Source organism: Pongo abelii, chromosome 10, assembly GCF_028885655.2.
Source record: "Pongo abelii isolate AG06213 chromosome 10, NHGRI_mPonAbe1-v2.0_pri, whole genome shotgun sequence".
In the NCBI taxonomy this organism is placed as follows: domain Eukaryota; kingdom Metazoa; phylum Chordata; class Mammalia; order Primates; family Hominidae; genus Pongo; species Pongo abelii.
The window spans coordinates 62,978,438-63,005,380 of record NC_071995.2 but is presented as its reverse complement, the minus strand read 5'-3'; the positions used below and the strand labels follow the sequence as shown (position 1 = coordinate 63,005,380).

At 39.8% G+C, this 26,943-nt stretch overlaps 2 long non-coding RNA genes across 3 annotated transcripts in view; both read left to right on the top strand.

Moving 5' to 3' along the window:
- The first annotated feature begins 4,665 nt into the window (after window positions 1–4,665).
- LOC129049143 (uncharacterized) lies at window positions 4,666–10,669 on the top strand. The gene is made up of 3 exons (XR_008511971.1): window positions 4,666–4,832; window positions 9,634–9,777; window positions 10,362–10,669. It is a non-coding gene; the product is annotated as an uncharacterized LOC129049143 (long non-coding RNA).
- Window positions 10,670–25,064: 14,395 nt separating this feature from the next.
- Window positions 25,065–26,943, top strand: part of LOC129049142 (uncharacterized) — a 66,679-nt gene continuing 64,800 nt past the window's right edge. For both annotated transcript variants that reach the window (XR_010135787.1, XR_008511968.1), the window contains exon 1: window positions 25,065–25,735. This is a non-coding gene — a long non-coding RNA (uncharacterized LOC129049142). The remainder of the gene's footprint in view (window positions 25,736–26,943) is intronic.

Genomic DNA, 26,943 nt, shown 5'->3' with positions numbered 1-26,943 from the left:
GAAATTTCCAGAAGGGATGACTAAGAGTTGTGTCGACTGGGAAAACATGAGACAAACTTAAAACTATAGATTATTAAATTTGAGGGTGTTTCCAGAACTCAGAGCATTCTAATGGGTCATCAACCCAGCATCATTTTACAGATGAGAAAGCAGGTCCAGAGATCCTACCAGATTGCCAAAGTTTGCATAAGTGGTTGGTGGCAGGGAGCCACATCTTTAGGCTCCCAACACTGTGCTCTTTCCCTCATGATTCTCCTTGTAAATTGGAAAAACACACAGCAGCTTCATCCTAGGTGTCCTGCTCAAGTGGCAAGCTCCAGCAAGTTGAGAAATTAAGAATTACTGTTTTGTTTGCAAAAGCGTGCATCAGAACTTAATCCAGCCTTCAGAAAACACAATACAAAAGAACCTCTTCTTTACTACCTTAAATTAAGGGTAGTACATTTAGTGAGGTTTTCCTAACTCGCTCATTTGGGAAGTGTTGAAACTTCTCAGAGGAGTACCATCTTTTTGTCTTCTTGTGGTTTGTTTGATATTCATTATCCTCTTTCTTCCCCTATAATCCTTTTCTCTCCCTCCTCTGACTCCACCCCTCCACCCAGTCCCAGTTCCATGTCAAATATGAAGGATCTTAAAGGGAACTATCACAGTCACCAAGGACTTATCATCACCAAGATTGTTCCCATATGGTGTCTACAAAGAGAAAGGGTGAGGCTACAGCTCTTGTGTCCTTAACAAGGATGATGTGGAAGCATGACTCCTTTGACTCCTCATTCCCTGTTCCTGGGATGAGTTTGGCTGACTAGAACCAAGAATTTCTACTCCCCTGGCTTCAGTAAATCTAGTCATGTTTTTTCCATTTCTTCAGCTGCATTTCAAGAGCAGTAGGATTCAGAGATTTGAAAGGCTTAAAGATGTATTTTATCTGATCCCATGCCTACAAAATTCTGCTTCTATTTACCTTTGAGTTCTTGCCTATTCTTACTAACTTAATTGTTCCTTTTGTGTCTATAAACCACATTTGGTTGTGTTTTTTGTTTGTTTGTTGTTTTTTATTTTCTCTTTCTTCTAGTTTGTTAGTTTGTTTAGTTTCTACGATGGAAGAAATTTCATCTAAGGTCCTAATGACAGTTCCAGAACTAATCTGTCATTTGTTTCCAAGATGTTGGAAGAGGTGTCTCACTCCATTCTCACCCTTCAAGCTGGCCTCTCAGAATGTCAGTGGGGATTTTCAGAAGCTTCATCTATTAGCCATGCATTGATCTGGAATCTGAGTGTTTGCTTCTAAAGTGATGTACTGCCACAGAGGTAGGGAGACAAGAAAGGATAATCACAGGAAACATCAGGTTAGGATGGCTCCAGCCATCCCCTCCAACACTATCCATATGGCATTGGTTCCTGAAGCATCCTGTCCTCAGCTACAACATGACAACTATTAGCAAAGTTTTGAGTGTGTTTCTTTTAAAGAAAGAAGTGCTTTACTGTTTGATTTCTTCCCAGGATCTTCATTGTTTGGCCGACTGTGTTTAGAGAAGCCAGGAAAGCCCAGCTGCAAGAAGGAAGATTTGTCTGGCTCTCCTAATTGCTTGCCCAGTTACCGGAGCATTACAGCTCATGCCAATGGCCACACTATTGAAGAGCCAGCCAAAAATGGACATGAAAGGAGAAAGGACACATAAAAGCAATTCTGCTCTAGTAAACTGCTTCATGGCATTCAAGGAGGGGAAAGGCAAACAACTCAAAATACAACCTTAAAATGTGCTCAGCAAGAAACAAACTGCACACTGGGGGCCTCCGGAACTTTGTTCGGATGCAAAGTTCAGTTATACGCTCAATTAATGAGTTACTAGAGCCCAGGCTGAGTTGGAAGAGAATAAATACTCTTGCCCTATTGAGTTCAGCTCTGAAAAAGATTTATCATATATCCGATGGATTTGCCACATGTCGAGAAAGACTTACTTTAATTTCATGAATTCTTTTCCTTTTTCTATCCACACATAAAAAATATGTAATTGTGGTGATGGGAAAATATCTGCAACAATTTTAACATATGTGAGATAGCCCAAGAGGTGTATCATATTTAAATGGTTTCAGAATTTCATTAATCCACCTTCTAGGAATGTGATATTTTACAGATTGTACTTTTGTACAGTACAAAGACAGGCAGCTAATTCTTAACAGAACCTTAAAAGCCATCTCTCTTTTTCCAACATGCTCCTCACATTTCTTTAGTTGTTCAAACACAGAAAAGTAACTTATCAGATGCTCAGCTCCTGGTTTCTTATCCAGGTCCCCTTCAGAAAGTAAGTAATCTCTACTTGAATAAATTTACAAGAGACAGGATTCAGGGCCAGAGATCATATTAATTGACTGGGCAAGAATGGCACCTGTTCAGTTTCTCCTTGATAGATTTACTATAAAAACTTCGATTTCAAAGATATAAAATATATATCACTGAATTGAAATATCTGTGCAGGGCATATCAGACAAATTCCTGCAATGAATTTCCAGGATGACCATGTACTGCTGCCCCCTTTACCTAAATATTAAATAAAAATGCCATTCCTCTAGGCAAAAACATCTGTGACCCATGAGCTCCTGTGCTTCTGAGCTAAGTGCTGTGGTGAGCTCCGCATGACTTATTGAATCAGGGCACAGTCCCGAAGGAGTATCTTCCTGCTCTGACCTGACTGATTAAGGCTCTGCCAACAGAACAAGCATAGATCTGAATGTAAATGAGAAATGTTTCACCATAACTCAGGACTAAGTGTAATCATCGTCAGGAATTTAAGACAGCAAAGGAGAGTATAGCTCATCACTGTGTCACTAGGTAGAACCATACTCCAAGTAATCCCTCAAAATCTTTTATTTAAAAAAAGTTAGTAATTATCAAGTGCCTCCAATGCCAGCAAAAAGAAGTATTGCATGCATCTTGGCTAAAGGAGCTAAAACTTTGATGGAAAAATGAGCTATATAAAAGTTTCACACAGTTACACGCTCTTGCTCCACTTTCATGAACGTTCTTCCTGTAGTCCTGCTGATCCCTGACTCACTCCACTCCAGAGGTGCCCGGTCTCCCTGCTGTGCGCCTGTCACACCCCATCTTAGCTATTGCTGTTCCTTCTGCCCAGAATGCTCTTCCCCCAGATGTCCAGTTGGCCACCTCCTACAGATCTTTCCTGGAGCTCACCTTCGGAATGAGGCCCACCCTGACTACTCTGTTTAAAATGGCAACTACCTTCCAGCCCCACAGTCTCCTTCGCACTTATCCTGCCCTTCTTTCTCTTTTTTGGTAACATTTATGGTCTAACACAGTAGGTAATTTACTTCTTCACTATGTATGTTGGTTCTTTCATTTTCCCCCCACTAGGATGTAAACTTCACAAAGGCAGGAACCTTTGTTTTGATCACTGATATATCCCTAGTACTTGGTAGAGTTTTCATAAATGTTTGTTGAATGCATAATCAAATTCCCCAAAGAAGGAGAAGGCCACATCAAAGACAATCATAGAAGAGCGAAGAATATCTCTTAGAAACTCTCATCCATAAGAGGTAGACGCCTCTTCCCTGCAGAGGAAAGAAAGTGAGCAAAGCAAAGAGGTCAGGATGAAGGGCCCTGTTCTCCCTCAGGGTTGAAACTCCCTAAGGGAAGAGGACCAGGGGCTGTAGAAACCCCAGGAAGTTCTAGCAGAGAAATCCTGGCACAATTCTTAGGGCACAGCACAAGCAAAGAACTCTCCCTACCCACAGGCTCCTCAGGCTTCCTCGCCCAAAGAAGGAGAAAGAGAAGGGGTGAGAAATACTAAATGCAAATACCCAAAAGAGACTGAGGTAGACCAAAAGTAGCTATTTTAAAAAATAAAAGAATTAATTAGTTTTATTGATTGATAATTTTAACGTTTTTCTTACCATCAGCAGGAATGAGACCTATCATAAGAAATAACGGAAACTTAATTTTTAGCACATCTGAGTAGTAAGGTGTGAACTCTCCTCCCCTGCTGCATTTGGTTATGTCTGCCTCTACAGCTAGGCTTTGAACCACATTAAGAAAGGCCCCCTGTGCTAGGAGTTCATAGCTGTACACAGTGCCTGCAATGTGGTGGGTGATAAATACCACTGGATGATGGGATAGGTGGTCGACTTAATGAATGAATCAATAAATTCATTCCATATAGGCTCTGGAGTCAAACTGCCTAAAGTCAAAGCCTTGCTCTGCCAGAAACAGTATGCACAGTGGAATCATCAAGACCATGTCTTCATCCTCTTGTGGCTGGATCATTTATTGAGATACTAATTTCTATTTTATCGTCATCATATTTTTCTCTAGCCCACTCTAAGCCACCCATCTTTAAGGGACTGTGAAAAAGTAATGGTGAGATATTAGTAGCAATGACAGGCTACTGGGGGTATGTTTTCCATTTTCTGAACACCACACAAGTTTCTTATACAACCCTGGGGAAGGTTTGTGGGGCCCTCCTGTCTAAGCATAAATTTCCTTCTGACCAAACATATTAGATGAGGGGGGATGTATTGTTTCTAAAATTTGACTTGATATAAATAAAGTCATGCCCTTGTTGCTTGCCCACCATAAACAAGAATTTACATCATGCATTATTATTTAACAAAATTACAATTCTAGAAGCACAGTGACCCCAAAGTTCCTCCAAGGACCTTCTTGATGAACAATTCCAAATGTCTGTTGGAAGTTGAGTGAAGGGGAACACTGGATTCCATTTAACCTCTTTCTAAAGCCAGCACAACATGCTTCTGGGAGAAGTCTGAGAAGAGCTCATCTATCCAGATTACTAGGAGTGCCCCTCCAGACACCCAAGGTCAGTGTTGAAGGGTCTGATGCCTACAGGATGGGCTTCTAGGGTGAACTCTCCTGTTGCCAAGTTGAGTGCTTCCCAAATAGGTCTGTCCCCAAAGAGCAATGTTGACATGTATTTGTTTTTCAAACTTAAGCCTGAATCCTATAATCATGTCCCCACATATCTAAGTTTTAGGAGTTCAACTGAAAATTGTGCTAAACTTTTTGAAAAGTCATTCTCTGCATAGAAATGGATTTTCCCTTCTTCCCAGGGCTCAAATGGGCATGAAAAATTATTTTAATTATGTAAGTGCTTTACACTTGGCCTAAGACCAAACCTGGAAAATGAGTTTCCTTTCCCTTCAATTAATAATTACTACAGTCTGATTCATCTTTTAAATTACTTTCTTTTTAAAAAAATTCCCCTTTGCCAGTACTTTTTCCTTTACATTTTCCTATGCGTGTGTTTGCATATGAAATGCCAACAAAGATGAGAACAACCCCTTCACTGTGTGAGTGCAGTGGAAGTACCATAATAATTTTCTTTTGAGTTTTTTCTTTTCTTTCTCTCTTTCCTTTGTTATCCTTCATGCGTAAAGCCCTCTCATGTAATTAACAGAATGCTTGTGTTTCAGAATATTGAACATAGCTGTACCTCATAGGTGCAGATGAAATAGGGCATTTGGGATTGGCTGTCACATCTCCTAACTGTATCCATTTGCTTTCTTTCATATGCATGTGAACTTTTGTTCTGAAACTTGTCTTGGAACAGGAGTTTGGGATGAGGTAATCAGAAGTCTGCCCAAATAATTACAGCCCCCAAAAGAAGAAGTGGATGATGGAAAGGGTGGTTTATTGTCTCCTCCCCACCCAGCCTCATGCAGCCCTGTGGTTAGAGAGTGAAGAGGACCAGAAAGTGATGGGGCAGTTCAAGAAGAACCTCACATGGCTGTAAATAAGCAGAGTCGTTTGGGGTCCCCAGTGGTAGGCAGCAGAACTTGGGACCACTTGGGGACCAAGAGGATGGGAAGCATGGAGCATTTGGAGTCAGCCTGTTGGCAAGACTATTGGCACTTCATGATGATGACAGGGCATAATGCTTCTCCAAATGATGTTCTGAGCAGAAAAGAAGCATCCCTTTGAAAGTTCCACGAAGTAACTGTAGGGAGATGAGAGTGGGACCTATTGAGCCAGAAGTAGTTTGTATTATACGTGTGATACATGTGCATGAATATATAATAAATAAGCAGCACTTTATCCAGTGAACTTTCTCATTATCCAGAAATAACAATAATCTATTTTGATGACAGAGAAAAAAATTCCTTTTAAAGGAAAGGAATAAAATCAGAAAGGTTTCCCCAACATACAGCAAATCCAGAACAAGATATTGAATCCACGTCAGATCTCCTATCGCTCTGTTTCTCACTTGATGCATTATTCCACACTTTCTCTTTTGTTGGAAAGATTTTTCCCCTGAATGGTCTTCCTCATTAAAGCCTTCAAAAGTGCATTTCTGGGGATGCTATAAAAAAAGAAATAAATAAACCTGAAGGGGTACATCCAAGGACATTTATTGCAGCTTTATTTAAAGCTACCAAAAACTAGTAAATCTGAGTCTTCATGAATAGGGGCATAATTTAATACATTGGAGTATACAATTAGACCTATAGTAATTAATCTGGGGGAAGTATCCATGATATATTTTATAATTATATATGCAAGTTGCAGAGGAATGTATGTAGTTTTAGTAAAACATAAAACAATAACACAAAGTTCTGCTTACAGCTCCACATATTTGTATAAGCATAGACAAAAGCATAAAAAGAATACACATCAAGCTGTCATCATCACCTCCAGTGGATAGGCATGAAGAAGGTGGACATTTGTAACTTATTCTTTTTATATGTTTACATTGTTTTATGGTTACAATAGGCACACATTATTTTGGCAATTTTTTTAAAGTTTTTTTTAAATGCACACACTTTGTTAAAAATGGGGCCATGATGTTAACTCCTCCAAAGTTTAATTGCCAACATCAGGCATCCTAAAAATTCACATCTTTTTAGAATGTTAACTGTAATTCACACTGCAAATGCATTCCAATGCTAACTGCCTTGGATGAGAACTTAACATGATGAAAGCTTCTCTGTTAAATTTTCTTTTGAAAAGTTGCCATCACCAATGAAAGAGTTTCAAATACAGCGGCAGGAACATAACTAATCAGAGGCTTACTCTGTCTGTGCATTTGCTTCCTGGGTGTTTGGAATTTAGTGTTCCAAGTGGGAACTGGATTTTGTTTTTGTTTCTTTTAATAACAATTTTATAGGGAACAAGTAAGGGTAGGCCTAGGGCAAGCTGATATTTTAAAAGAAAGGGGAAAAAACCCAGCCATTCAACGCCAAAACTATGAATCAAATAACAATGACTGGCAGTCACATTTTTGGCAAGAATTTCTTGAGCACTCCCAGTATGTCAGACACTGTGTTTGATATTGAGAATATAGAGGGATAAAGACACAGCCTATGCCCTCAAGGAACTCACAACTGAGTGCAAGAGATGGACAGGATCTTTATTTGTCCTTGGTCAGCTACCTTTCTCATTCTCATTAGCGACCATTTCAAATCTTTACGGGCCCAACTTCCTCTAGTTCCTTTTATCCAACTCACATCTTCCCTCCTCTTAGCAGATAGCTTACTTAATGCTTAACCAAAAAAATGAGTGATCAGGGTGAGTTTCCTCAACATCTCACCCCACAATCTACAAGCATCTCCATCCTCTCATCCTTAACTTCTTTTCATCCAGCCTCAGAGGTGAAGTCTCTCTCCTCCTGTTTAAAGCCAGCCTGCCTCTGGACCTTGATTGTTCAGTGATCTCCCACACTCTCTCCCATAGATTCAATGTGTCCTTCTCTATTAGCTCCATCTCTTCAGCCTGTAAGTAGGTTCAACTTTCTTCATCCAAAAATTATCCTCTTTAAGACTTACATTTTCTTCCAGTTTCTGCCTTATTTCTTTTCTTCTCTTTATATTAGCTAGTATAGGCAAGGTTATGTCACAGTGACACATAACCCCCAAAATTCAGTGATCTAACATTAAAAAGCTAGCTTCTTGCTAATGGTGCACAGGATTCTCTTACATGTCCATTGTAGTACCATCACTCAGGGACACAGGCTGATGGAGACTCTGCCACCTGGAACATCAGTAGTCACATGGCAGGCGATTGGAGAATTACGCACAAGCTCTCAAATGCTTCAGTTCTATTCATATTTCTGAAGTCACATGGCCCCAATTTAAAGAAGAGAAATCCAAGTTTTAAAGAAGTCAAGTAGAATGGCAATCATTAAAAAGTCAGGAAACAACAGGTGCTGGAGAGGATGTGGAGAAATGGGAACACTTTTACACTGTTGGTGGGACTGTAAACTAGTTCAACCATTGTGGAAGTCAGTGTGGCGATTCCTCAGGGATCTAGAACTAGAAATTCCATTTGACCCAGCCATCCCATTACTGGGTATATACCCAAAGGACTATAAATCATGCTGCTATAAAGACACATGCACATGTATGTTTATTGCGGCATTATTCACAATAGCAAAGACTTGGAACCAACCCAAATGTCCAACAATGATAGACTAAGAAAATGTGGCACATATACACCATGGAATACTATGCAGCCATAAAAAATGATGAGTTCATGTCCTTTGTAGGGACATGGATGAAATTGGAAATCATCATTCTCAGTAAACTATCGCAAGAACAAAAAACCAAACACCGCATATTGTCACTCATAGGTGGGAATTGAACAGTGAGAACATATGGACACAGGAAGGGGAACATCACACTCTGGGGACTGTTGTGGGGTGGGGGGACGGGGGAGAGATAGCATTGGGAGATATACCTAATGCTAGATGACGAGTTAGTGGGTGCAGTGCACCAGCATGGCACATGTATACATATGTAACTAACCTGCACATTGCGCACATGTACCCTAAAACCTAATGTATAATAATAATAAATTAATTAATTAATTAATTTAAAAAAAAGAAGTCAAGTAACTTACCGAAGATTATATGTCCATTATGGGATGGAACTATTTCTCAAATCAGATGGCTTGATTTCAAATCCAATATAGTTTCTGCAATACTACAGTGGAAAAAAATTTTAATTATATAACTGTCTTAGATGAGTTTTAATTTTTTTAATTGACTTAACAGTTTTGCCTTAACCTGAGTGAACCAGATATGAATATAAGGTGCTTACTGACAGCAGTAGATGAAAATGTTCTTTTCCATTACAGCTCCATACATGTGATACAATCTCAACCTAAAAGAGATAATATTGAGTGAGGATGGAGTTGATCCAATTTTAAAGCCTACATTTGGTCCAGCCCAACTATGAGTATACCTTAGCAGTGCTAAGGATAACAAAGGTGATAGTGGGAGTCTATTTAATAAAATGTTCTGCTCCATGAAAATTTAGAGAAAGAAGAAAAGGAGGAAAGCAGTGAAGAGGGGAGGGAGGATGGAGAAGAAGGCAGGCAGGAAGTCAGGAAGGGAAGGAAGGAAGAAAAGGAAAGTTTTATATCATTTACTGCATCTAAGAGGGTAAAATTTCATCACTTATAATCAACCAATACCAAATCCCACAAACTTGAATTAAGAGATTCATTAGTATGGACAGTTAACCTATACTATCTTTAAAGGGCTGTAGATTAGAACAGAATTAACAAAAATAAGCCTATGGATTCAAAAATAAGTTGAGAAAGAAATATGTAGGATCTGGCAGCATAGAAGTTGGTGATGATCTTGATGAGAGCAGTTTTGGCAGATGGTGGAAACGGAAGCTGGAAAGATGCAAGCTGAAAGAAGAATGGCAATGAGGAACAGTATGTGCCTGCAAGAACGACATTTCAAGCGACTGGTATTTTCAAGATCAAGGAGGATCATTTAACAATGTTGAAGCTTTGTGTTGGTAAGACCTTTTGTTTCTTTTTTTCTATTTATGTGTATGGGTTTGGGGGACTTTGTGCTTTGTTTTGTTTCGGGTGCTCTAAAGTCACCATTTGGTCTAATAGTGATGAAAAGTTATCTTCAAATTTGTCCCCTGAACAACTGAGCCTTTTACATAATCTGTGTCCTATTTCTCTGTCCTGGAAAATATCACCTACTAATCTAATATCATCGAGATTTGTTTTTGAGCTCAAACATGGTAACCAATATAGAATTTATATAGGAACTCTTCTCTGAATCTACAAAACCTCTAACAAAGTCACTTTATCTGAGAGCCTCAGTTTTCTTACTTGGATGAGGCCATTAATATTGGCTCTTCCAGGTTTACCTTATGTTAAATTTATTGGGTTAAAAGTTTCTGATTGTTTTGATGTCACAGAGACCAGATTCTGTTGTTGAGTTGTGCCTTTCACATCCATTCAGTTGGGTTTTTTTTCCATGAAAGTTACCAAGGAAACCAAACACCTGGAAGTGAAGGGAGTTTGCTTCTCTTCACTGCTTCGCCTTTTTCTTTTGCCTAATCTAGACTCCTTTTTTCTAACCTAGGCTGGTAAGAACTCAATCTATGGGAAATGAGATACTTGTGACAGGAACCTGATAAGAAGAGAAGTCCACAATATGTTCTTTCTGGAGGAATATAAAAGTCAATAAATACCAAACCAGCAATGATGACAGTAGCAAGCTGGATGTCACAGAGTTTTTTTAATCCAAGTAATACAGATTTCTCTGAATTCTCACTCAGCTCAGGGCTTTTAATCTACAGAACACAGAAGAATGTCCCCAAACAATTCAAGATGTTATACAATGATAATTTGCTTAATCTTGTTGGGAAATAAAAGTAAATTACAACTGCCAATTTCCTATTATGGATATGATGGGAACCCATTACCAGATAGACTGAGACAAGGAAGATTGAATTTAAGAAAAATTCACAAACAATTATTCCCAGATGCTGGCATTATAAACTGAGACAATCTTTCTGGTTGGCAATACATATCAAAAGGCTTTACAATGTTTATATATTTATTTAATCTAGTAAATCTATTCTGGAATTTTGTCCCAAGGAAATAACCATGGCATGGACCAAAATTTAGTTTCAAGGATGTTCATGGAAAGAAATGTTGATAATTGAAAAGATCAGAAATGGTTTTAATATTAAGCCATAAAAATGTGAATTAAATAGATTTTGATGTTATAGAATGCTATTTTTAGACTCTTGACTTTTTTCCATGATCTCATCTCTTTGTCTTTTTGTTCTACTTTTTGGGAAGATTTCCTCAACTCTACCTTTCAATTCTTCTGTTACATTTTTTATTTCTAGGTGAGATATTTTAGTTCCAAAAGTTTATTCTTGTTCTCTGATTATTCCTTTATAAACAGCATCCTTGTCTTGTTTCAAAGATACAATATTTTATCTATCTCTTAAATATTAACTTGGGTGTTTTTTAAGTTTTCTTTTGCTCCCTTCATTATCTCTATTTTGTCTGTGTTCTGTTTTTCTGTTTGTTTTGGTTTCTGAATTTTATGTTAAGGACTTTCCTCACATAACTGATAATCCCTGACTAAAAGTTCTTGTTTAAATACTGATTAGAAGACCTCTGGGTGTGGGGATGGAGCTTGCCCATTGGTACACTTTATTGAAGGGTCATTGGGTGGCACCTAGTCATATGTGTAAATTCCTTTCCTTGGACAGGTCAGATTTCCCTCCAATATCCTTGTTAGAGGTTTAATCCTGGCTGCTATTATCCTGGAAGCCAAGGTGGGGACTCAGAATTGTGCCATTAAGCTTGGTGACTTTTCATTGTTCCCAATTTTAGTATGATTCCACACCACCCCTTAGCCCTAATGTACCTGAACCCAAAGGTCTCTCCAGAAAGTAAACTTCCCATCTTATGCCAAGGTGGGAAAGAAACAGTTGTTTGTATGCATGGGGTGGGAAGATGATCTAGTATTCTGAATTCTTGTTAAAGCCTGAGCCATGTGTCTCTAACTCCAGTGAAACTTAGTAGCTCTGATTCTACAGCGGAATTTGTCAGAAAGAATCAGCTGACTTTTACTGGCTTCCCCACTATGGGCTTAGTCTTTGGCCTTTCCTAGTTTTCTAAGTGAATTGTTGTACTCCTTAAAACTCATGTCTAACAATCATTTCTGATTACTCAGGATTCTACAGTTCAACTGCATGGTTCTTCTGCTTTTAGCTGGACTCCTTCAGGCACCTGCAGTCAGGTACAAGCCTGGAAGGCAGGTGTGCCCATCTTGGCAGAGTTCACCCACATTCTTGCAGTTTTGACTGGTACAATTGGACTGATTCGTTGCTAGTTACGTGTTCTCCCATCCTTCATCATACTAGCCCAGGATTATTCATGGCAGAGGCAGGGCTCCCTAGATTCAAAACAGAAATAAACAGGCCTTTTGAGGTCTAGGCTTGATATGGTAATATTTACTTCTGTCCATTTCTATTGGTCAAAGCAAATGACAAGTACAGTCCACATTCAAAAAATGAGAAATATACTCTACTTCTTAATGGAAGGATCTGCAAAGTCACATTACAATGGGCATAGATGAAGGGAAGTGAGAACGATGGTTATTGTTGCAATCTATCACGGTTACTTCTGATGGGTCAATTTTTCAGTGCCCAAGATGCTGAATTCTCTTGCCAGCAGTTGTTTATGCCTTGATTTTTGTTGTTGTGGGTTTTGCTTCTGTATGTCTTTATTTATTCATCTGTTATATAACCAATGTTTATGGACCTACTATCATGCCAGGCCCTGTCCTAGGTGCTGAGAACGCAGAGAATGCAGACATGAATAAAATTGTCAAAATCCCTGCCTTCATGGAATTTATATTCTAGCGGAAGGAGAAAATAAACAAAATATGTAAGCACATTTATGGAGAAATCAGAGTAGGAGTATAAGCAGTGTGCATTCATTAATGGATCATAATCATCATGCTGCAACATTTGGGGAGTAAGTAGAAGTAAATGTATATGTTCAGTCTACAACGTTTAACTTGCAATTGTCCCAATGAAATATCATACTCCAATCAAAAATTATGCCATGGGAGGATATTTTACTTCCAGTCAAGATACATTAGAAATCTATACTTTAAGGCACCTTCCTTTACTCTCATCACAAAGCAATGATTGATGAAATATAAAAAGAGAAAATAGAGAAGGCCTATCCAAATTCAAATAGAATATAAACATTTTTGTGAGCCATAGACAAAACAGAAACACAAACCAAAAAGTTGGATGAAGCTGTCGATCCAATGGGACCTGAGATGTGTTTACTGCTCAAATCTAGGGACTGGAGCAAGATTTTCTGCCAAAAAAAAGACTAAAAATGTTTCCATTAATCACTTTCTGTTTCTATTCCTTACTTATAGCCCCTTACCAATGGCAGTGAAAGAATGAAGATGTAGTCCCAAACCCAGGACCAACTTCCCTACTTCCTTGATGATAGGATTTACTCTCTCTTTAGTGTCACCACAGGGCTGGAGCCCAAGCCCTCAACATAAGACCTGGCTCTGTATTAGCAATCACATCTGTATTAGGCAACCACAAAATGACTACTGAGGGTAGGGTTAGCCCAGAAAGAAAGCAAGACCAAGGAATAAAAAGAAAGAGGAAAACAACAATGCAAAATGAACCTACATGCCAAAATTCCAAAACACATGAAGAAACCTCATAACCAGTTAAAACCTACAAGCAGGAGATAAAATCCATCCAGGCAAAATAAAAATGGAACTATGCGAAAACAACTTTAATATAAGTATATTTGTGGTCCTCAAAGAGATAGTGGAATTCATAATAGCTATAAAAAAAAACAAGGAATTTGAACCAAAAATAGCCAGAAATGGAATCAGAATAGATGAATAAGAGAAAGAACAATTAGAAATAAAAGGATGTGCAACACTTGCAGGGAATTAAAGAAAGCAAGAAAAAGAATTCTAGAATCGGCATATCAGTCAAACAATTGATATTTATTGGGCATGCCAGACACTACTCTAGCCACTTGGAAATATTAATGAACAAAACAGGGGGTCAAAATCCCTGCTCAATATAAGCTACAGCTTACACTCTCTCAAGAAGAGAAAGACAAAGGGCATATCAGGATCCCTTCTAGGAAATAGATGACACACTTAACAGGCATGAATGCACATAATTCGATGACTGTTAGATGTAATAAAGCATGCCCATGCTAGCAACCAGAGGAAATCATCACCACAGAGGCTTGAATGAGCAAACCACAGTATGGCAGAGAGATGATAATTGAAAAGTTCCCACAAACTTAGGAAAAGACTGATTTTTGAAGCCCTGGTAATAAGTAGCCACCAGAACCCATTTTTAAGACTGTTCAAATGATCAACAAAAACTCACTTCAGTGAATGTGCTTTTTGCAAGCCAACTACTGTCAGGCCCTCATTCTGAAAGTCAGGCAAACAGGGACAGACACACTCCAATAAACATGCCTCTGAGAGTCAACCAATAAACAACAGCCTTGCCTACTAACAATGCATGTTCTCACTCATAGGTGGGAATTGAACAATGAGAACACATGGACACAGGAAGGGGAACATCACACACCGGGGACTTTTGTGGGGTGGGGGGAGGGGGAGGGATAGCATTAGGAGATATACCTAATGCTAAATGACGAGTTAATGGGTGCAGCACACCAACATGGCACATGTATACATATGTAACAAACCTGCACGTTGTGCACATGTACCCTAAAACTTAAAGCATAATAAATGTTTCTACAGATGATGTCAACCATTTGAGCCTCTGAAAATGTGCCAACCTTGAGTTCCTTACCTCAAGTTGAGCCCTGTGTGAGATCAGGAGTTTTCTCTGGTTGGTGACACTGTGCTGAGCAGTCTAGTCTTCTTTAACAGACCAATTTAGGGAAATACACCAAACTCTCTTTCTTCCCCACATGCAATATTTTGACAGTGTCACCTATAGCTGAACTCAACTAGAAGCCAGAGAGCAAGGGAGATTTGTTGATATATACCATAGATGTCAGCTTCCCAGAGCACAGGACAGAGAGGATAAGGGTAAAGAGTGAATCTAAAGAAGTGAAAGAAATTTTGAGCACAACAATAAACATAATAAGTAAATGATATATAAGTTAGAAGGTAACGGAATAGAGAAAGTGGGATTGTCAGTACTGGGGAAGGAAATGGGGGGAGATTGAAGTTGTTGAGTTTTTTTGTTTATTGCTTTTTTGAGACGGACTCTCCCTCTGTCGCCAGGCTAGCGTCCAGTGGCACGATCTGTGCTCACTGCAACCTCCGTCTCCTGGATTCAAGAGATTCTCCTGCCTCAGCCTCCCGAGTAGCTGGGATTTTAGGTGTGAGCCACCATGCCCAGCTAATTTTTGTATTTTTAGTAGAGACGGGATTTCACCATTTTTGCCAGGCTGGTCTTGATCTCTTGACCTAATGATCCCCACATTGGCCTCCCAAAATGCTGGGATTACAGGCGTGAGCCACCATGCCCAGCCCGAGATTGAAGTTTTAAATGGGGTTTTCATGATAGGTTTTATTAAGAAAGTCACATCTGAGCAAAGACTTGAAAGAAGAGAGTGACTTTGTCCCTTATATATTTGGGGGAACAGCAGTCAAGGCAGCAGGAACAGCCTAGGTAAAAGCCCTAAGGCATGCCCATCAAACAGCATGGCTGGAGCCACATGAAAGAGAGGAAGAGGAATAGCAAACGAGATGAGAGGTGAAACCGGGGACCAAATCAAGTAGACTTTTTAATGAAAGGATCTGGGTCTTGCATTTGTTTTCTAGGGCTGCTGTAACAAAGTATCACAGACTGGATGTCTTAAACCACAGAAAGTTATATTCTCACAGTCCTGGAGACTAGCAATCCAAGATCAAGGTGTTAGTAGACTTGGTTTCTACTGAGCCTCTCTCCTTGGCTTGCAGATGGCTGCCTTCTCGCTGTGTGTTCACATGATCATTCCTAGGTCTACATGTTATCTGCATCCTAATCTCCTCTTCCTATAAGGACATCAGTTACATTAGATTACAGTCCACCCATCTGGACTCATTTCATCTTAATTACCTCTTTAAAATACAGACAGATTCTGAAGTGCTGGGGGTTAGGACTTCAACATATGAATGTGAGGTGAGAGGGCATAATTCAGCCCATATCAGGCTTTTACTTTGAATATGAGGAGCCACTGGATAGTTTTGAACAGACGAGTGCATAATTTGATTTATGTTTTAAATGATCACTCTGTCTGCTATGTGGAGCTTAGACTGAATTGGGGTGAGGATGAGAGTGAAAAGCAGGGAAGCTTGTTAGGGGGATGTTTCAATAATCCAGGTAGAAAGTGATAGTGACTAGGTCCAGAATGGGAGCAGTAGAGGTGATAGTGAGAGTCAAATTCAGGATATATATAGAAAGTAAGGTCAGTGGGATTTCCTGAGAGTTAGGATGTGGGATATGAGAGGATGAATGGCATCAAGTATAATGCCAAGGATTTTACCCTGAGCAACTGGAAGAATGGATCCCCTAAATGGACTTTGGGAAGGCTACAGGAGGAAAAGCTTTATGGGTAAGACATAAGAGTTAATTTGAGGCTTATCAATTTTGAGATGCCTACTAGACGTTCAAGAGGATATGCCAATAAGCTGCTTGATATGGGTGTGGAGTTCAGGAAGGAGATCTGGGCTGGAGATATAATTATGAGAGTCATCAGAAGGTAAGAGGCATTTAAAGCTACGAGACTAGATGAGATTAGCAAAGGAGTGGCTGTAGAAGGGAGAAGAAACCAAGGTTTGAGTTCTGGATCACTCCAATTTTTGAGGTTAGAAGAAAAGGAGGAATCTGTAAAGTAGACTGAAATGAAGCAACCAGTGAAGAACAAAGAAAATGGAGAGGATGTTGGGTGCTCAAAACCAAGTGAAGAAAGTTTGTCAAGAAACAGGAGCAACCAATTGTGTCAAATACTGCCAAAAGTCCATGTTCAGGTCATTGTTATCAAGTCATCGTAAGACCATTTGATATTGCCCCACAGCTCCTAAATAGTCTATTCTATTTATTCCCTTATTTCTCTGTGTGTTTCAATCTGAGTCATTTCTATTGACCTAATTCACTAATTCTTTCCCAGATGTTTCAAGTTTATGGATGAGCCCATCAAAAAACTTCACTTCTGTTGCTGTTTTCCATTTCTTTTCATGTATTTCCACTGATTTTTTCTTATTGTTTCTATCTCCATGCTGAATTTAGCCATCTTTTCATGCATAGTGTCCACCTTTTAAAAATCTCTGTCTAACAGTTCTAACATTTGTGTCATATCTGAGCCTGGTGCTGTTGATTACTTTGTTTCTCTTAACAGTGTTGGGGTTTTTTGCTCTTTGTTTGCCTTGTAATTTTTTGCTGAAAGCTAGACATCTTATATAGGATAGTAGAGACAAAGGCTACCAGTCTACTAGTGCCTACTGTTTTTGTGCCTTCTTTTCCTTCTGCAGGTTTTAGGCCTGTGTAGGGGCATGCATTTTCTTCTGCAAGAGAGGGCTAAATCAATCCAGTCAGGATTTGAGCTGAGTTTGCGACTTGTTGCTACAGTTACCTTCAATGTGGCACGAGCTTTAAATTTCTCTAGTATTCTTGGTGTTTAGGGTGGCTACTGGTTTGCTGAATGTTTTCTGAATGTCTGTTTCACACTCAGCTTTAGGTCTTCCCTTTTCACTGCATCTCAGTGCTATTATTGGTTAACTGGTATTTGTTAGCCTAGTTTGATGGGTGGGAGTGGAATAGGAAAGGAGGGAATCTCAGTTGTTCTGCTTAATTCTCAGTCTTAGGTAGGCACTATATTCCTGGGTTTCTGGTACATAATCCTACCCCACTCTCAGATGACATTTTGCCCCTCCCCCAGAAGGAGAGGTTTTTTTTGCAGTCCCTTTTTCACAGTTGCAATGGGTTTCTCCAGTGCCCTAAAAGCGATAGTGTAGTGACTTAAGAACTTACTCCACATGAGAGACAGAGGGAAAAGGACTTGTGCCTTTTCTACAGGGGCAACTGTTCCTCTTTCTCAGATCTGTACCATGAGGAAGGGTTTCTCAGAACCCTCATCCTGCCTCCAATCTTTTTGTGAGCACTTGATGGGGTCTGTGGAGAAGAGCCTAAGTGGCCACGAATTTCCATTGTGTTTGTGGCCCCCTGACCTTCTATACACTCTAGCTAGTCCATATTCAGCCTTTAGTTCAAAATTTTAGCCAACTTCTACTTACCAATAGGATCTGCCCCTATAGCCAGTGCCTGAGACTCATTTCTCCTGGGAGGCACCGGGTGTCTGTTCAGATTTAAGGTGAGTTGATTTCCTGTGACTTCTGTCCTCTGACAGGTTCAAGAAAAGTTATGAATTTTAAGTTGGCATTTTTTGTTGTTGTTAGAGTGAGAATGATGCTCTTTCCAGCTTCCTACTCCCTAAGCAGAATCCAGAAGTCCTGTTTTATTACTCTTTAATGTGTGACTTCAGGGAAATTATTTGTTCTCTTTGGCTCTCAGTTATGAGAACATATTGCTAGAATATCTCTAATGACCCTTCCAGTGCACATGCTCCGTGGCTTCAATAAGCAAAACAGCTTCTAGAGAAGCTGCATTTTTATCCTTACCTCATTGCTCCCTACCACAGCTGCATCAGCTAACTATATAGAAAGCAATAAGATATGAGAGAATTTGAACTCAAATTCTATGTAATAATTTCTATCAGGAGTAGATTTAGAATCACAATATGTTCTGACTTCCTAGATCATCCTCTAGTTGCTCCAAGAGAGCAAACCAGTTTTAGTTCAATGAGTAGTTCACGGATTCTGGAACTCATTTTCCTCTTAGTTAATTGTCACCCTTAACATTTTTTTCATGCTGAACTTTGAGGCCCCTTTAACAAGTGCTTGGATGGCTCCACTACTCTCTCATGTTCCCTTCCTCCTATGATCTCTGGAGAGTTTGAAAAAGCCTAGAAGCTCCTGCCAGGAAGTGTTTGTGTTTCCTTGGTTCTATTGCTCAAATTGTGGAGTGCTTTAATCTTGAGGTAGCTAGTGGGAAGGCATGAAGGATAAACCTCTCATGTGCCAAATCCACCAACTCACAGTCTCTCCGAGCCCATCATCACAAGGGGAAGTCTAAAAGGTGATCTTTCCCTCCTTGAATAGTCCAACTTGAACAAAAAGTTTTTGTCCACAAACCAGTCCAGCCAGAAAATAGCTTCATCCACTTCCCAAACTGTTGACTCTTATGTGGCAATATACACATGGCGTTGATGAATCCTTGGCCTGGTATTTCCTCTACATCTCATACAATTGATTACTGGATTTTACAGGCCAGAGTTGGCTACTACATAGAAACAGCATCCTAGGCTCTGGAGAGCTTTGCCTCATGCCTGTTCAACTTCTCTGTTACTATTTATTTTTATGTCTCACTAAAGCCCCTTCTCTTCTGTAACTGATGACTTTCCAGGCTTAATGTTTAGCCAAAGGAATTAACAGACAACCCAAAGCAATGATTTCACTGCTGTGGACTCAATACACTGCCATTTCACTGGAGAATACAGAATTTTATGGTCTCTCTTTTCTAGATTTCATTCCAACAGAGTGTGAAATCCAGTTGTTAGGTGGCAGGAAGCTGAACTGGGCTCAGAGATTTGGACAGAGCGACTGCTTGTTGGCAGAGTTTCACTACCTGGAGAACGAGGGAGCTACACACTTTCCCTTTAAAGGGGCCTTAGTGAAGAGAAGTTTTATAAAATGCTTTGACACTCAATTTGTTTGGCTTTTCTCTCAATCAGTCCATTATGTGCTGAAACAACGTTTCCTTTCTTTTGATTTACGTAACTTGTTTGAGATTTGTAAATTTCCTGGGCCAAAATTTTGTGACCTATTTAAGCTTTTTTTTTTTTTCTATGCTATCTCCACCCCTCAATTTCACTCCTCACCCTCCAAATTTAGATCTGTCAAGGTAAAGATGATGGCTGCTGAGTGGCAGGACATCCTCTAACATTCACAGGAAACGCTTGAAAATGGAAGGAGATGGAAGAATCATTGAAAGATCAATACGCTTCATTTCAACTTAGAATGGGGGTAGTAAATATTTGCTCTGTCTAATCTAAAGTGGGGACTCTGGAATGCACCCTCTTTCATGAGACCTTGCAACATGTTTTCATAATACAGCCAGAGAGAACAGGAGGAAGGGGATAAGATCACATACATTTCCCAGCTGAAGTACAGGAAATGGGCTACACCACTGGGACACTCAATTCTGAAATGTGCAGAGTGGAGCCCTAGGGTGAGACTGGGAAGATAAAGAGGAGAAAAGATGAGAGGGAGGAGCAAAAGAAGAAAAAAGGAAGAAAGCACTTTTAGTGCTTACCGTGGCCAGACAATGTAATGCACTGGCATTCATCATCATGAGATAGTTCGGTCTGGGCTTGAAAGTTAGGCTTCCTTAATCAAACCTTGGCTCTGTTTTCACCAGCTGTGATGACTTGAGCAAGTTACTTAGCCTCTTTGTGCCTCAGTTTCCTCACCTTGAAGGGTTGATGTGAGGTTTAAATGAGATAAGACTGGGAAAGAGCACAGAGGAACCAATTGGTAGAGCAACAATCAATATATGCTGGCTATAACTACTGATTATCACCTTTAAAGAAATAATTCACCACGGAATCAAGGAGAGAGGTTTTTCTATATAGGACATTGGCTGCTCATTCATTCTTATTCAATAAATATTTACTGGAAACTTTCTATAAGATAGGTCCTTGTCTAACTTCTAGAGATATAGCAGTGAACAAAACAATCAAGTCCCTGTTTATAAGAAGACTTCTTTCTACCGCTCTGTAAGGCTGGCTCCTCAGAAGAGAAATGCTTACATATTCCTCTGAAATAAGACAGGTTTCTGTGAAAGAGAAGGAGGCTGCAGACCTACATTTCAGAGTCAACGTAAGATTGAAGTATTCAGCTGTTTCTTAAATGATTATTTACTGAACACAAACTCTAAGCATCAAAGATATAGCAACAAACAAGAGAGACTTGGAATCTCCAAGGAATTTGCTAACAAAATACTATATACTAAAGGTAATTTTAAAAAACAGTAGCATAAAAATGATTTATCTAGATCTATACCGTCCAGTATAATAGTGACTAGCCATGTCTGGCTATTTAAATTTAAAAGAAATAAAATTTATATTTATTTCCTGTGTTGCACTGGCCACTTTTTAAGTGTTCAATAGTTTTCTATTGGACAATGCTGGCAAAAGCTTAACTACATTAAGGTACGATATATTTCACATGGGATAATATTTAATACTTCTATAACACTCACTGATTTCCAGACAGTTTTCTAAATGCTTTATGTATATTAATGCCTCCAAACTTTACAGCATTCTTCTGAGGCAGGCACATTATTCCCATTTTGCAGATGAGAAGGCTAAGGCACAGAGTGGTTAAATAACTTGACCAAGGACACACAGCTAGTAGATTACTTCTTCAATTATAGCTTTCTGTTATAGCTCCTGGTCTACAAAGAGTCTTGGCTGTACTGCAGTATCTGAAAGGTCACCTTCTCAGTGGTGCCCTAACAAGACTGTCCGTTGGCTTCTATCCTGTAGCTCTCTCTTGTATGGCCCTCATATTAGTCCTTTGAGACCTGGTTCTCCTACTTTCCAATAGCTAGTTCTCACCACTCCTGTAACCTTTTGATCTTTTTTTTTTTCTTTTAGGATAACAAGAATTGGTTTCTATTACTTATGACCAAAAAATCTTGGCTGATAAACCTTCATCAATTCAAAACTTGTTCAGGACTCTCCATAGCTTACAGGAGTCCCAAAGCCACACTTTGAATTTAAGGTTTCCCATAATGAGCTACAATCCAATTTCCCATCCTTTTCTCCCAAATGCTCTCCTACACAAACCCAGGCCATTCCTTCCAAGAACCTTAAGAGTCTGGACCTCTCACCTATCTAGTTTACCTAGTGCCTGGGAACATGCTTTATGCTTTCCACATATACCTTTCATGTTTTCTCAGATTATTCCAAACCTGTCAACTCTTTTACCTCAGCTCAAATTTCAAGACCTCAGGAAAAGCTTTCCAATAACAATCTGCATCAACCAATCTCTCTGTTCTCCAAATTCCTGTAGCCACATGATAGGGGTATGATTCATTTGGCTGCTAATCATATTTCTTCTTGCAACATTCCTGTTGAGCTTTAAAACCTGCTGAAGCCTGCTATCTCCAGTGTATCTGATTTAATTTATTTGGACAGTGGCCTAGACATCAGAATTTTCTAAAGCTCCCCATGTGATTCTAATAGGCAACCAAGGTTGAGAACCAACAGTATAAACTGAAAACTCACTGAAGGCAGGGACTAGTTGTTATTTGTCTTTGAGAGTTGAAGAGGAAAGTATTCCAGCCAAATAAAATAAGATGACTCATGCCTGTAATCCCAGCACTTTGGGAGGCTGAGGAGCGCAGATCATCTGAGGTCAGGAGTTCAAGACCAGCCTGGCCAACATGGTGAAACCCCATCTCTACTAAAAATACAAAAATTAGCCAGGTGTGGTGGCACATGCCTGTAATCCCAGCTACTCAGAGACTGAGGCAGGAGAATCGCTCGAACCCAGGAGGTGGAGGTAGCAGTGAGCCAAGATTGTGCCACTGCACTCCAGCCTAGGTGACAGAGCAAGACTCCGAATCAGAAAAAAAAAAAAAGATGTGCAAAGACCCTAGGGTCAGATGGACTGTGCAGAGTTCCAAGAATTGAAAGATCATCAACAAAGCTGGAGCTCAGAAGCTGATGGAGAGATTTCAGATGAAACTACAATTAGGAACATGAAACATTTTTAGAACTACACTGCAGCTTGAGACTCTTCCTATCCAATCTTTCTTCCTTCCTTCCCTCTCTCCCTCACAGGGGTCTGACCAGCATCTCTGAGTAAAGTCTTTCCTCATCTCCTTCAGCTCCTTCTCCTCCCTCCCCACCAAATTCCTTGCATATCTAATCCTGTCTTGGCATATGCTTCTCACAAGAAGTCATAATCAGGTTGCCATTTTGGAAAGATCACTCTGCATGCTGTGTGAAAATGAACTGGAGGAGTGTCGGAGTAAATTTGGGAAGATTTAATAGAAGGTAATACCAATAAACCAGGAAAGACTTAGTGGTGACTTGTATTGGGGCGTGTCAGCCCAGGCTCACATTACGCATGAAAGATACTGGATTTAATGAGGGATTTCAAGTTTCAGATCCCACCTGCCTCTTGCCTGAGATAGTGCTCCTCACATCCTACCAGAGTGTCTCAAGATCTAAAAGGAGCAGAAAGTATATCTGGAAGGTTTCCATACCTGCAGCTAAACCAAGTTGAGGAAAACAGGCATTGACACCATTGAATTTGGGATGGTTTCCTATAGCTAGTTTTTTTTTTTTTAATCGACTTTTATTTTCAGTTCCAGGGCACATAGGCAGGATGTGCAGGTTTGTTACATAGGTAAATGTGTGCCACAGCAGTTCACTGCACAGATCATCCCATTGTAGCAGGATGAGCCGCAGACAAAACCCCTCAGACACCGAGTTAAAGAAGGAAGGGCTTTATTTAGCTGGGAGCATCGGTGGACTCATGTCTCAAAAACCGAGCTCCCTGAGTGAGCAATTCCTGTCCCTTTTAAGGGCTTACAACTCTAAAAGGGTCTGCGTGAGAGGGTCGTGATGGATTGAGCAAGCAGGGAGTACGTGACTGGGGGCTGCATGCACCAGTAATCAGAAAGGAACAGAACAAGACAGGGATTTTCATGATGCTTTTCCATACAATGTCTGAAATCTATAGATAACACAAGCAGTTAGGTCAGGGGTTGATTTTTGACTACCAGGCCCAGGGCGCAGTGCTGGGCTGTCTGCCTGTGGATTCCACTTCTGCCTTTTAGTTTTTACTTCTTATTTCTTTGGAGGCAGAAACTGGGCATAAGACAATATGAGGGGTGGTTTTCTCCCTTACCATCATCACCCAGGTATTAAGCCCAATATGTATTAGCTGTTCTTCCCAATGCTTTCCCTCCCCCACACATCCCTCCCCTGACAGGCCCCAGTGTGTGTTGTTTCCCCCATGTGTCCATGTGTTCTCATTGTTCAGCTCCCACTTATAAGTGACAACACATAGTATTTGGTTTTCTGTTCCTCTGTGAGTTTGCTGAGGATAATGGCTTCCAGCTCCATCCACATCCCTGCAAACAACATGATCTCATTCCTTTTATGCCTGCGTAGTATTCCATGGTGTATATGTACCTCATTTTCTTTATCCAGTCTATCATTGATGGGCATTTGGGTTGATTCCATGTCTTTGCTATTGTGAATAGTGCTGCAATGAACATATGTGTGCATGTATCTCTATAATAGAATGATTTATATTCCTTTGGGTATATGCCCAGTAATGGGATTGCCTACAGCTAGTTTTAAAACCATCTACAATTCAGATCGTCTTCAAGGTTTTAGCAGCATGAGGTTTTTCAGTGACTGAGATTATAATATTGCAGTTGGACCACTGTAATCATAGAAACGTCAGCATTCCTACTGCTAACATGGTATTTCAAGAGCTATAAAACTTACAGCATGCTGCAATGTGGCATGCAAAGTTAGCCACAAAGTGTATACATTTCCTAAAAAGACTCAATCACTCCATTCTTAAAAAGCAAAAATGGAAATGTAAGTAAAACTTTGTTTAGAATTCATTTAATTTAAAAAGGGTAATCTCTATTACACGATCAGACTTGGTGAATGCAAACCTTCACATAAAGAAGCAAGGATTTTCTATAGGTATTCCATCAGACAGCCACTTTAAAAAGTACGTTTGTTGGACTTCTAGAAAACCCAATTGCTTCTCAATTTAGCGTTTCCCCTTGAGAGCATTAAAAAGAGCATTTTTATAGGCCCTTATTTTCTTTCTTGGGGGAAAAATATCATCACTATCCCTGATTCTTAAAGATAATAGAGGTACTGAATTTAATTTCCAAAAAAAAAAAAGATGGGAAATGAGGGCAAAAATCCTGACACCCAATGTTCCATACTAATGCTATTGAGTTATTTCTTATTCCCATCAGAAAGTGGACTTTAGAATGAAAACTGAGCCTGCTGTTTTATTTTTCGTTCACATTCATGTGGTGGCAGCATCTTAACTGGTGCTGCTGTAGTTGAATGAGAAGCAAATACATATCAAAGCTCACTTTCCTCATGGGTAGAAAGCTATTTGACTAACAAATTTCAGCGGTGCCTTGGTGACACAGAAAGAAAAAACCCTCCAAGGATTCTGGAGGAAGTTAAAAGGCAGGAGGTCAGGCTTCCACCTGCAGGTAGAATGAGTGTTTGCCATTTCCTGAAATTCCTTGAGACCACCCACTGGCATGAAGGACGGTGAGCAAAGCCTGGGGAATGAAGACTATCTTTCAGAAGGTGCTTCCTGGGAGATTTAAGGGACAAAAAGAAAATAATTTGTTGGTTTGTATGTCAGCTAGCAAGGCTTTTGATCATTCAGATGGGACATTTCTGCCTGGAAGGGATCAATCTTTTTTTGTTCCAAAGACTAACACCAACAGATACAAATCAAAGGAGGTATTCTTTCAATAAAGGAAATTGCAGAAAGGATGCCTAGGCTTAATTAAAATATAACCTTTTGTTTTACGGACTTTTCTGTCCCTTGCAAAAGGGAATGCACTCTCTGAAGAAGCATATGCCAGCACTGGCGAGATACAGTTCTTCAACAAGTAAAGATCTGTCTACATTCGGGGCACGTCTTGGGGAAGCCTTGAAGGGAATCGTGCCTGGAGTCCCATCTGACTTAACTCATCATCACAGTCCTTCATCACAACATAATGAGTGTTATTACTTCCTCATGTGGCCTGTGGGCTCTGTTAATTAAAGAATGGAAAGGTAAGTAGTTCCAACATTTTGCTTTTAATTAATCAAAAGATGTGTTTTCCATCTTTGTGTTGCTGGGCAGCAAGTAAAGTATTTAGTCTGCCTTTCAATACCCAGAAGAGTTTCACGAAAAAACTCAGCTGCTGTTTTGGGACTGCATAGACTACATAGAAGATGACTGACTTTTTCTTTTCTTTCTAAAGTTTAAATTAATTGTATTGGCCAGTCTGCTGCCTATAACATAATAGTATTTAGAGAAAAAGAAAGTATTTTCCCATATCATCTCATCAGTACAAATAAAGCCTTCTTAAACAAAAAGTTTATATCTTAGAGTTTCTTGGGCATTTACCATAGTGCTAGGTAATTAGGAGACACTCAGCACAAGGAAAGAAGCGGAACTTACATTTATTGAGTGCCTGCTATGCCAAAACTGGTGCTCTTTTTGTTATATTGTCTTGCCTTTCTGCTCATTTGACTTATTAAAACTTCTATCATTAGGGTCATTCCTCCACATTAAAACACTCTCTGCCTTTTAAATAGAAACATATACCTGGAGGCAAAACACATTAATCCTTGAACAAGCATCATACCTTAGCGAAGACAGTACCTCAGGGAGTGTACAGGGCACTAGTATATTTCCTTTTGGAGGGAAGTTAGAAAAAGCCCTGAAGCTGGGGTAGCAAATCGGTTTTCTCTAGTGTGCCAGCCCTATACAATTAGTGTTGCTGCTCCCTGGAGCTCTGCTTTGAGAATCAGGCAGGAGGCAGAGTCTTAGCTCTGCAGGAAAGAGAATTGCAATTGCCTAATGATGTCAGACCTGCTGCATGCTTCAGTTGCTAAAAGGAAAACTTCAGACAAATTAAATTTAACAGGGTCTAACTGAACAAAGAACAATTCATGAATTGGGCAGCCCTCAAAACTAGAACAGGTTCAGAGAAACTTTGGCCTGTAATGTGGTCAGATAGCATTTATGAACAGAAGATGGAAGTGAGGTACAGAGCTCCATTGATTACAGCTGGTGTTTGCCTTATTCAGCATTTGCCTTATGTGAACATGGTCTTTTGAGTTGGCTGCCTGTGACTGACTGAAGCTCACCTGCTGTGATTGGCTGTGATTCATTTGTGACAAAAGTATATGCCTAAGTTATGTTTTCAGTTAGTGTGAGTACTAAATTACATTGCATTTCATTAGTAAGGACTCAGGTATGGAGGCACTCTCAG